This window comes from Camelus bactrianus, unplaced genomic scaffold (assembly GCF_048773025.1).
Source record: "Camelus bactrianus isolate YW-2024 breed Bactrian camel unplaced genomic scaffold, ASM4877302v1 HiC_scaffold_139, whole genome shotgun sequence".
In the NCBI taxonomy this organism is placed as follows: domain Eukaryota; kingdom Metazoa; phylum Chordata; class Mammalia; order Artiodactyla; family Camelidae; genus Camelus; species Camelus bactrianus.
Window position 1 is genome coordinate 1 of NW_027413907.1, and position 9,239 is coordinate 9,239.

General features: G+C 50.0%; 1 long non-coding RNA gene and 1 other non-coding gene across 2 annotated transcripts; both read right to left on the bottom strand.

Moving 5' to 3' along the window:
* Positions 1 to 2,029: 2,029 nt before the first annotated feature.
* On the bottom strand, positions 2,030 to 5,280 carry LOC141576595 (uncharacterized). Its single transcript, XR_012505009.1, has 3 exons — positions 5,082 to 5,280; positions 2,456 to 2,532; positions 2,030 to 2,237 (listed from the first exon to the last, which is right to left on the bottom strand). It is a non-coding gene; the product is annotated as an uncharacterized LOC141576595 (long non-coding RNA).
* LOC141576597 (U6 spliceosomal RNA) lies at positions 3,573 to 3,681 on the bottom strand. The gene has a single exon (XR_012505011.1). It is a non-coding gene; the product is annotated as a U6 spliceosomal RNA (small nuclear RNA).
* Positions 5,281 to 9,239: the final 3,959 nt, after the last annotated feature.

The following is a 9,239-nucleotide window of genomic DNA, read 5'->3' on the forward strand; positions in this document are numbered from 1 at the left end:
AGTGCTTATGAGATAACGAGATCTAACCACCAGCCTCTATAGAATGGGTCACCTGGAGGCATCGTGACACCATTCTGAGTCTTCTGATGAGAAAACGATTCTGTGGATGGTGATCGATGCCCGATTGTTTGAGCTATGGCTCTAGAACCACCCCACCCACTCCATCCCCAAGGTGGGTACACAGTTTTGAAGACGCTAGCCTGCTGTGAATCCCCTTTGCCCGGCAGAGTGATAAAATGGCCTCTTTGCTTCTAAGCTCCAAGACCTTGTCTCTGGATTCTTGGGCTCGTCGGGGATGGGGGCCGATCTTTTGGCAACAAGCGTGCTTCAGAAACAGCGGATGCCCGAGAAGGACACTCTGCCTCTCCCTCTTCTTCCGGGCCTGAAATGGGGAGGAAAAAAAAAATCGCTTCCCCTGGAAGCTGGAGTCCGGAGCCCGCCATCCGGAGGGACTTCTGGCTTGGCCTTCTCCTGGGGTGGGGGGGGGAGGGCACGACACTGCACGTGTTCTTTGTCAACTCCCTGTTTCTCTCTTCTCGAGTTATCTCTTTGGGACGGCTCCCACACTGGGTGAAAACAGACAGACAGGCTGGTATGTCTCCCTACCCCACCCTTCGCCCCCAAATGACTGATCTCCTGTCCCATCAGAATCACCACTTGTTTTCCAACGTGGCTTTCTTGGATCCTGGAGGACTTGTAAAGGAAAAGCCCAGCTGGGCTAACAAGCTAAAGTCACAAATCTAAGTGTGATAAGTGTCCGTTTACTGATCTAAGTTCTGCTGGGCTAACTCGTAAATCTGAAGTTTAGTGTCAGTTTACTGGGCTAACAAGCTAACTCGTAAATCCAAGCTCAACAAGTGTCAGTAACGTGATCTGTTCCAAATTGATAAGCTCCAGTGTACTGATCCTTTGCTTTTTGTTGTTTGAGTCTTATTGGCGAATAGACCCATATTTGTAATTAACCCTATGAAACCTCATGTGCACGTCTTGGAGGTGCTCAGAGCTTCGGAGCAGAAGCCCCTCTGAGCCCGCCGGCGTAATAAATCTGAGTACTCCAACCCTCAGAGTGGTGCTTGTTTCTTGGCTGGCCTGTCATTTCCGTAACAGACTGATATCAACTTAGAGCCAAGATGGGCGCAGAACTGAAGGAGCTTCTCGGCTGGCCTAAGAAGCCTGTCGTCGTGATGTGGGAGGCATTCTTTACGAGGGACCTATCTGATTAAGTGCTTGACCGCCTTTTGGACTTTGAACCAACTTGGAGATAGGAACTAGGATGAGAGGGCACCCGAAATAGCTCAGCAAACTCTTCTCCATCCTTAGAAGACAGACAGACAGACAGACAGACAGACAGACAGACAGACAGACAGACAGAGTGTGTGTGTGTGTGTGCGCGCGCGCGCGCGCGTGTTTGTGCGCGTGCGGGGGTGTGGGAGAGGGAGGAGATGACGTCAGCGTACTGGACACTGTTTCAGTGACATGGGGAGTGCTGTCAACTAGGAAGGAACGTCATGTATTCTTCAGCCTTGTGTCTGTACAGGTGGGTACACTCAGGGTTCCAGAAAGGATGGGATATTCCTGGCAGTCGTCTACTGCCCTGGCATCGAGGGCTGGCTGGCTGGCTGGCTGGCTGTCATCCAAAGTGGAGGCTCTCGTGAAAGGGACGGAACCGAGTCCCGAGGAGATGCCTCCTTCACTGACTTTCATGCAAACACAGTGGACCACAGCCTCCGGAAAGAGGGTGGGTGGCACACGTGGCCCCAGTCTGTTCTGTCCATTCGGCAAATGGCCTGGGTTAGGGGAAACCCAGCATGGCGACCATCCGACAGGCCGACCCACCGACCCACGGACGTGCTCGGTTTCTCCCAGCTCCCTGGATGACCTCCCCCACCCACCCCCACCCCACCCGCATTCCTTCACCCACCGTGGTGTCTGGTGTCAGGGCACTTGGAAGATGACTCCCATTGTTCAATAGACAGGGGCAGGAAGATTCCTATAGGACCGCAAAAACAGTCAACTGGCCATACATACATACATACATACGTACAAACTTTTTGTCCCCAGAGGCCTCAGACCTCCTCTCTCTGGACCCGCTGAACCCCAGTAACTGGCCCCCATTCAACTGCCACATAGTAGGGGTCATCCAGACGTTCTTGGGATGGTAGGTATGACTTCCAAAGGGGTTGAAGCCTTCCTTCCCCCGCTGCAAGCCTGATGCCCTCAGCATGGCCAGGACACTGCTACAAACAAACAAACAAACAAACAAATAAACAAACAAACAAACACACACACACCACCACCACCACCACCACCACCACCACCAACAACAACAACGACAACAAAAGACAAACACATGCGTATGTGACTTGGGGACATACTTTCCGCAGCCTCCAGGGACGAAGGCACTCGCTTCACTGGTAAATCCTACGAGGCTTCACTAAAGCGCTTGCCAACTTACTTCTCAGAAGGATCGATCTCTGCCCCCATCACCCGCCATCATCAGGCAAGGTCGTCAGAATCCATGGGAGGTATAGACTAGAAGAAGAAGTAGAGGAAGGAGGAGGAGGAGGTGGAGGAGGAGAATCAGTGACATGAGGTGTGTACGACTTCTTGTCTCCAAGAGGATTGAGTTTTAAATTTTTTTCTTTTCAGATACAAGGGAAAATAAACTTTTGTTTTTTCCCCTTCCTTTCCTTTTAGAGGCGGACACCCACATGGTAACTATCATACCTCTGTCAGCAGAATGGAACCCTTTCTCTTTTTCTCCCTCCCTGACCCTTCTGGGATTCAGAAATCCTCCGTGAGGATTTTTCTATTCTTGGCAGCAGAGTTATTAGCATCATTGACTTGGAGGCAAAAACTTAGGTTTCCATTAAACTGGGATAGACATGCATGGATAAGAGATACTAGTGCTACTCGTTTTCCTTAGGGTTCCCCTGTGTCTGTGGGGCGTGTGTGTGTGTGTGTGTGTGTGTGTGTGTGTGTGTGTGTGTGTGTGTGTGTGTGTGTGTGTGTGTCTGTGTCTGTGTCTGTGTCTGTGTCTGTCTGCCTGCCTGCCTGCCTGCCTGCCTGCCTGCCTGGCCTGCCTGCCTGTTTATTGTAGGAACTCTCTGTCAATGGAAGTATAGTTGACTTACAATGTTGTGTTCATTTATGACGTACGGCATAGTGATTCACTTATTCACACACACACACACACACACACACACACACACACACGTATACTTTTTCAGGATAGGTTATTACAAGCTATTGAACATAGTTCCCTGTGCTAGACAGTAGGACCTACTTGTGTACCTAGTTTGTATAGGGTGGTTTATATCTGCTAATCCCAAACTCCTGATTTATCCCTCTGCCCTCCCCCGTTCCTCCACCCTACCCTGTCCCCTGTGTTAACCATCGGTTTCTTTTCCATGTCTGCGAGTCCAGTCTGTTTCTGGTTTGTAAATAGGTTCCTTGGAGTCTTTTTAAAATGGAGTTATTTATGTATGGATGGGTGTCTTGACTTACTTTCAGATCCCATCTAGAAGTGATGGCATAGGATATCTGTCTTTCTCTGGGTGACTGACATCACTAAAGCTACGGAACGCTTCACGTATGTGTGTGTGTCGTCCACGTTCAGGGGCCGTGCTGATCTTCTCTGGATGGTTCCCGTGTTAGTCGATGTGCTGTGGCAGCAAGCGCTTGCCTTAGGGTTTTTGTCTCAACCTGAAAGCCGGCCCGGAGACTGAAAGTCTTCTAGTTGCCTCCACTATCTGCCTAGGACCATCTCCACGAACGTTTCCCATTTTCTCTCACCCTTTTGTCTTGGCATCATTGAGTACTAAAATGCTCCGTCTCCTGAAGCCCTGCAGACTGAAGCTGGGCAACGGGAGGTAAACGTCAGAGAAATGGCCACAACAGCTCCTGTGGAAACCATCCTAGGGCCTGTTTTTGGAGGAGCCGCTCAGAGAGTTGAGCCGAACACCCCAGGACATCATCAGAGGCATTTCATACTGCTCGAGCCGTTTCGATGACCCCGATGTGTGGAAATCTCCTACCAGACTGACCCCCTACTCCCGGCCCTGAATCTGGTTTCTCATCTGCTCCAATGATTAACCTTTGTGCTGTACTTTGGTTTTCCACACAAGTGCCTCTTAGGCGATACCTGACTGCTTGCTCCCTAGGCCTAGCTTCAGAAGCCCATCGACACCACCGCCTCCTGAGACGAGATACTACAACTGTTTCCTTGAACAGACCTGTTCTCAGAACTAAGAAACTGGGTCCATGAAACGCAGGCCCTCTAGGAAACTATTCCCTCCCTCCTGCCCCCACACCACACGCACGCATGCACGCTCAGACGCACGCACGCACCCACGCACGCATGGACGCACACGCACAGTCAACAGCCCAGCTTTTAATGTGTAAAACTTCCAGGGAAGTTACAGAATAGGGAAATGTTGGGGTCCAGAGTAGGCTGCCCCAAAATGTGCCCGATGGACTATGCTGAATGAAAGGGACTTCACAACTGGCCAAGGGGGAGGGTATAGGTCAGTGGTAGAGTGTGTGCTTAGCAAGCAAGCACAAGGTCCTGGGTTTAATCCCCAGTACCTCCGGTCAAAAATAAATACATAAAATCGAATTCCTCTCCCCGCCCCCCCCCAAAAGTATACACTGCTGTATGTCAACTCTGTCTCAATAAAACTGGAAGAAAAAAAGGAAAAAAAAAATGATTTAACAAAAGAAAGAAACAAACAAACAAAGAACTGCCCGAGGCAAGAGGAACACTCTGGCCCTCCTTTCTGCCTCCCTGGAAGCAGGGGAAAAAGAATTTTGTTTTTTTAAAGTCTCCCATCCCAGAGGAATCTATCAAGTCAGAGGTCTGCTTCCATGCCCTTCCATGATTCTCAAACGGTGTAGTGGGGTTTACCCAGATTAGGAAAAGGAGGGGACTCCTTTGGCCTGAGACCAGGCGAGATTCTCCCCCTCCCTCCCGCCTCCCTCCGTGCAGTTGGGACGGGGTGGCCTAAGGGTGGGGAAATTGAAACCAAAGAACAAAAGCCGTTCAACAGAGAGGAGCCGGAGGCCAAGTCAAAGGCTCTGACCTGAGCACAGAGCTTTCTGCATTTGAATGAAGCGATTGAACGAGGCCCTGCCGAATGGATCCTCCTGACGTCCCCGCCCCCGCTTCCAGGAGACAGTCAGTCGATTTGGGACCGATCGGTGGAGAAGGCCTGGGAGGCGGCGGCGGCGGCGGCGGCGGCGGCGGCGGCGGCGGCGGCAGAAGCGGCGGCGGGGGCGGCGGCGGAAGCAGCGGCGGGGGCGGGGGGTGGTGGTGCGCGGGCGGGGGCGGGACCAACGGTCGCTCCAACTCTGCCTGCCTGCCTGCCTGCGGGGCTGAGGCCTGAGGGCCACGCTGGTTCCTGCCACTCAGGGAAACTTCTGCGGGTGTTGCCGAAAGATCGCCCTCCCCCACCCCGTCCCTGACGAGCCAAATAACCCAGAGACAGGGTCTTAGAGTTTAGAAGAAAAGAGGCAGCTTGATTGCTTTGCTGGGCAAAGGGGACTCACAGCAGGCTAGTGCCCTCCAAACTGTGAACCCGTCTTGGGGTTGGGGTTTCATGCTTCTGTGGACGAACAGGTTGGAGCATGAAAGGGAATCACAACAGGCGGGAGCACAAAAGGTGCTCATGATCAACAAGGGTCTCTGATGAAACTTCCTCCTAAATCTGGATGAGTGTCTGGTAACATGGGACCTCCTGGTGGTCTAGTAGGTCATCAGCCCGTGACCTTCTTTATCTGGTCAGACTCACCTGGTGGCACCAGCGCCACGGAGGAACTCGGGGTGGGGGGTGGGGGGTGGGAGGGGGCTGGTCGTTCTCCTGAGCTTATCCTCCCGTGACTCCCTTCCTGGGGAAAGACTCAGACGCCAAACATGATTGTCAAGTTGAACGATCAGAGGAAGGTCAAATCAAACAGTTAGAATCGACAACTTTAGCTGTTTTTAACAGTGGGCCTGGAGCTGGGAGCGGTGTCTGGTCAGTCGAGTTTGCTGATCGTTCTAAAAGCAAGCAGTAAGCATAAAGCCAAAAATTGGCTTAGCCTAAGTGCGGCCACTTCATGATTCCTCCTTCACTGGGGGCTGAGGCGTGGGGGAGGGCGGGGGTGGGGGACAGGACTGAGGTGGCGGCGAACTTCTCCGTGAATGCTCGGAGCCGAACTGCTCTCTGGGCCGAGGTCTGAAAAAGGCCTGAGTCTCAGCTATGACAGATTCTCTCTCTTTCTGGGCACATGGACTGACTCGCCCCGCATCCTCCCATCCTGTCAGACCCTTTGGACACACACCTCCACCTGAAGAGTTCTTTGGCCTCGTCCAGAAAAAACAAACACACGCACGAACAAAACCAAACGAGCACACAGAAACCCTGCTGATCTCCTTGGACCCCATTCACTTCGGAGAGTCCCTCTCGTAGAAATCCCCTCTGCTCGATGATTTCACCACAGCCGCCTCCCTTTCTCCGGCACAGTGACCCCCCCACCCCCACCCCTGCGTGGGCCCTGTCCCTCTACCTATCAAAAACCAAACCCCAGGAGAAAAGAAAATCAGAATGCTGTTTTGAGCCACTGGATCTGTGAAAGGAACCAAACAGAAAGCTGAAATAACCAAACCAGCAGAACACCAAAAGCGAACAGACAGATACCCCAGAAAGAAGGGCACGCCGACTCTTGCCCCTTTCCTTCCTGGAATCAGGACATAACATAGATCTACACCCCACCCCCCCACCCCACCCTCCCCAGATGTCTTCTTTATGCCGGAACGAGAGTGACGTTCTTATTGTCAACGGTGCTGTTATGGAAATGACAGGCCAGCCAAGAAACAAGCACCACTCGGAGGGTTGGAGTACTCAGATTTATTACGCCGGCGGGCTCAGAGGGGCTTCTGCTCCTAAGCCTTGAGCACCTCCAAGACGTGCACATGAGGTTTTATAGGGTTAAGTACCAGCTTGGGGTATTCGGCCAATAGGCACGCAATAGCTTTAGCAACATCATTATCACGAAAGTAGAGGCAGTGAGGCAGCAAACCAACATTTCAAGGCCAGATATGTCTCTTTGAAAATCCAGCTGGCTAGCAAAATATGAACAGGGAATCAGCAAACCGGCACTTATTAATTTAGATTTACGAGTTAGCCCAGCAGAACTCAGATCAGTAATCCGACACTTGTTACACTTAGATTTGCGACTTAGCTTGTTAGCCCAGCTGGGCTTTTCCTTCACAGTGTAAAGCGGAGAAGGAGAGAATTCTGTACAAACAGACCTCGATGAAAAGAATCCTCACCCTCTTTTAGGCCCCCACCTCAACACACGTGCGCGCACACCGCGCGCACACACACACACACACACACACACACATACACACATGCATGCACGCACGCGCGCGCGCGTATAGTTACTCCTGTTCTCTCTCTTTCTCTCTCTCCCTCTTCCTTTCTTACTGATTTTTTAAAAATGTTTACTGATAACACAGAAAAAAATTGCTTAAATCTTGTCCAGGAATGATATTCATTTTTGAAAACATGATATATATTGTAAAGGATTTGGGCTCCCTTAGAAAAATCCCAGTCCAGGCACGATTGTATAGCACCTCCTTTCACTTTCAAGTGTCTCATTTCAGACAATAAAGTAGCCAGTCATCTTCCTTATGCATGACCTTTGTAACTGGCACAAGTCAAACGGCACAAAATTCAGACCCAATCTCCTGATCCATATGATTCTCATATTCTTTTTTTTTTTTTTTTTTTTAGCGAGTCCAGAAGCTATGGGTCTGTGCCAACCACCCGTGGCTGTTCACTATCCAGCATTTCTTCCATTATCTTTATGTTGTCCTGTTTCTTGGAAGTATTAGTGCAGCTACTTTTCCCGATGGTCTGTCTCTGTCTCTGTCTCTCACTCTTTTCTCCTTCTTTTTTTTGGGGGGGGGGGAGGAGGGGGATGGGTTTGATTAGGTTATTTATTTATTTTAATGGTGGTTCTGGGGATTGAACCCAGGGCATCATGCATGCTAAGCAGGCACTCTAACAATGATCTATATCCTTCTCTACACCGCCCCCCCGACCCTCCAGCACCCCCCCCCCCGTCCCCGGCCAGGGCCTGTCTTTGCTCAACCCAATAGAAAAGCATTTATGTTTTGCCAGTTTCCTGGGTCCTTCTTTGTTTCATAAAACTGAGAAGAAATACACGTGGAAGTTCTCTCCTATGAATTGAACAGACTGAAGATCCTTTAAATAACCAAATGAGGTGGAAGTGCAGAGAGTACCATACGGGAACACACCGAGGCACATCGTCATCAAATTGACCAAAATTAAGGATAAGGAGAAAATATTAAAATGAACGAGAGAAAAGCAACAAATAACATACAAGGGAACTCCCGTAAGGTTATCAGCTGATTTTTCAGCAGAAACTCTACAGGCCAGAAGTGGGTGGCACAACATACTTAAAGTGATGAAAGGGGAAAACTGACAGGTAAGAATACTCTATTCAGCAAGGCTCTCGTTCAGATTTGAGGGAGAAATCAAAAGCTTCACAGATAAACAAAAGCTACAAGATTTCAGCACCATCAAGCCGGCTTTACAAGGAATGATAAAGGATGGTCTCAAGTCATCAAATCCTAAGGAAAGAGACCAAAAAGATGACAGAGAAAGGGAGGGGGGGAGAGAGGGAGAGAGAGAGAGGGGGAGAGAGGGGGGGGGGAGAGAGAGAGAGAGAGAGAGAGAGAGAGAGAGAGAGAGAGAGAGAAAGAGAGAGAGAGAGAGAGGGAGGGAGGGGAGGGAGAGGAGACCTTCGAAAGATTGCTTTGCCTGTTTAGGGTCTTCCGTTGTTCCTTAAAAATTTTGAAATTGTTTGTTCTAGTTCTGTGAGGAATGTCGTGAGTATTTTGACAGGGGTTGCATGGAACCTGCGGATTGCTTTGGATAGTGTGGCCATGTTGATAGTATTGATTCTTCCAATGCAAGAGCACAAGGCATCTTTCCATTTCTTTGTGTCATTTCAGATTCTGGAGTATAGATAACCTCCTCGATTAAGTTTATTTTTTGGCATTTTACTGTTTTTGACTCAATGGAAGTGTTTATCCCAGTTATAAAATTCTGGTTTTTAAAGTGGAGGGGGAAAAAAAAAAAGGAAAGGAAGGGCCACAAATGGCAAAATATCCTTCTTTCTCTTCTTTCTCATGGTGAATTGTATTCCATTACGTGTGTGTATGTGTG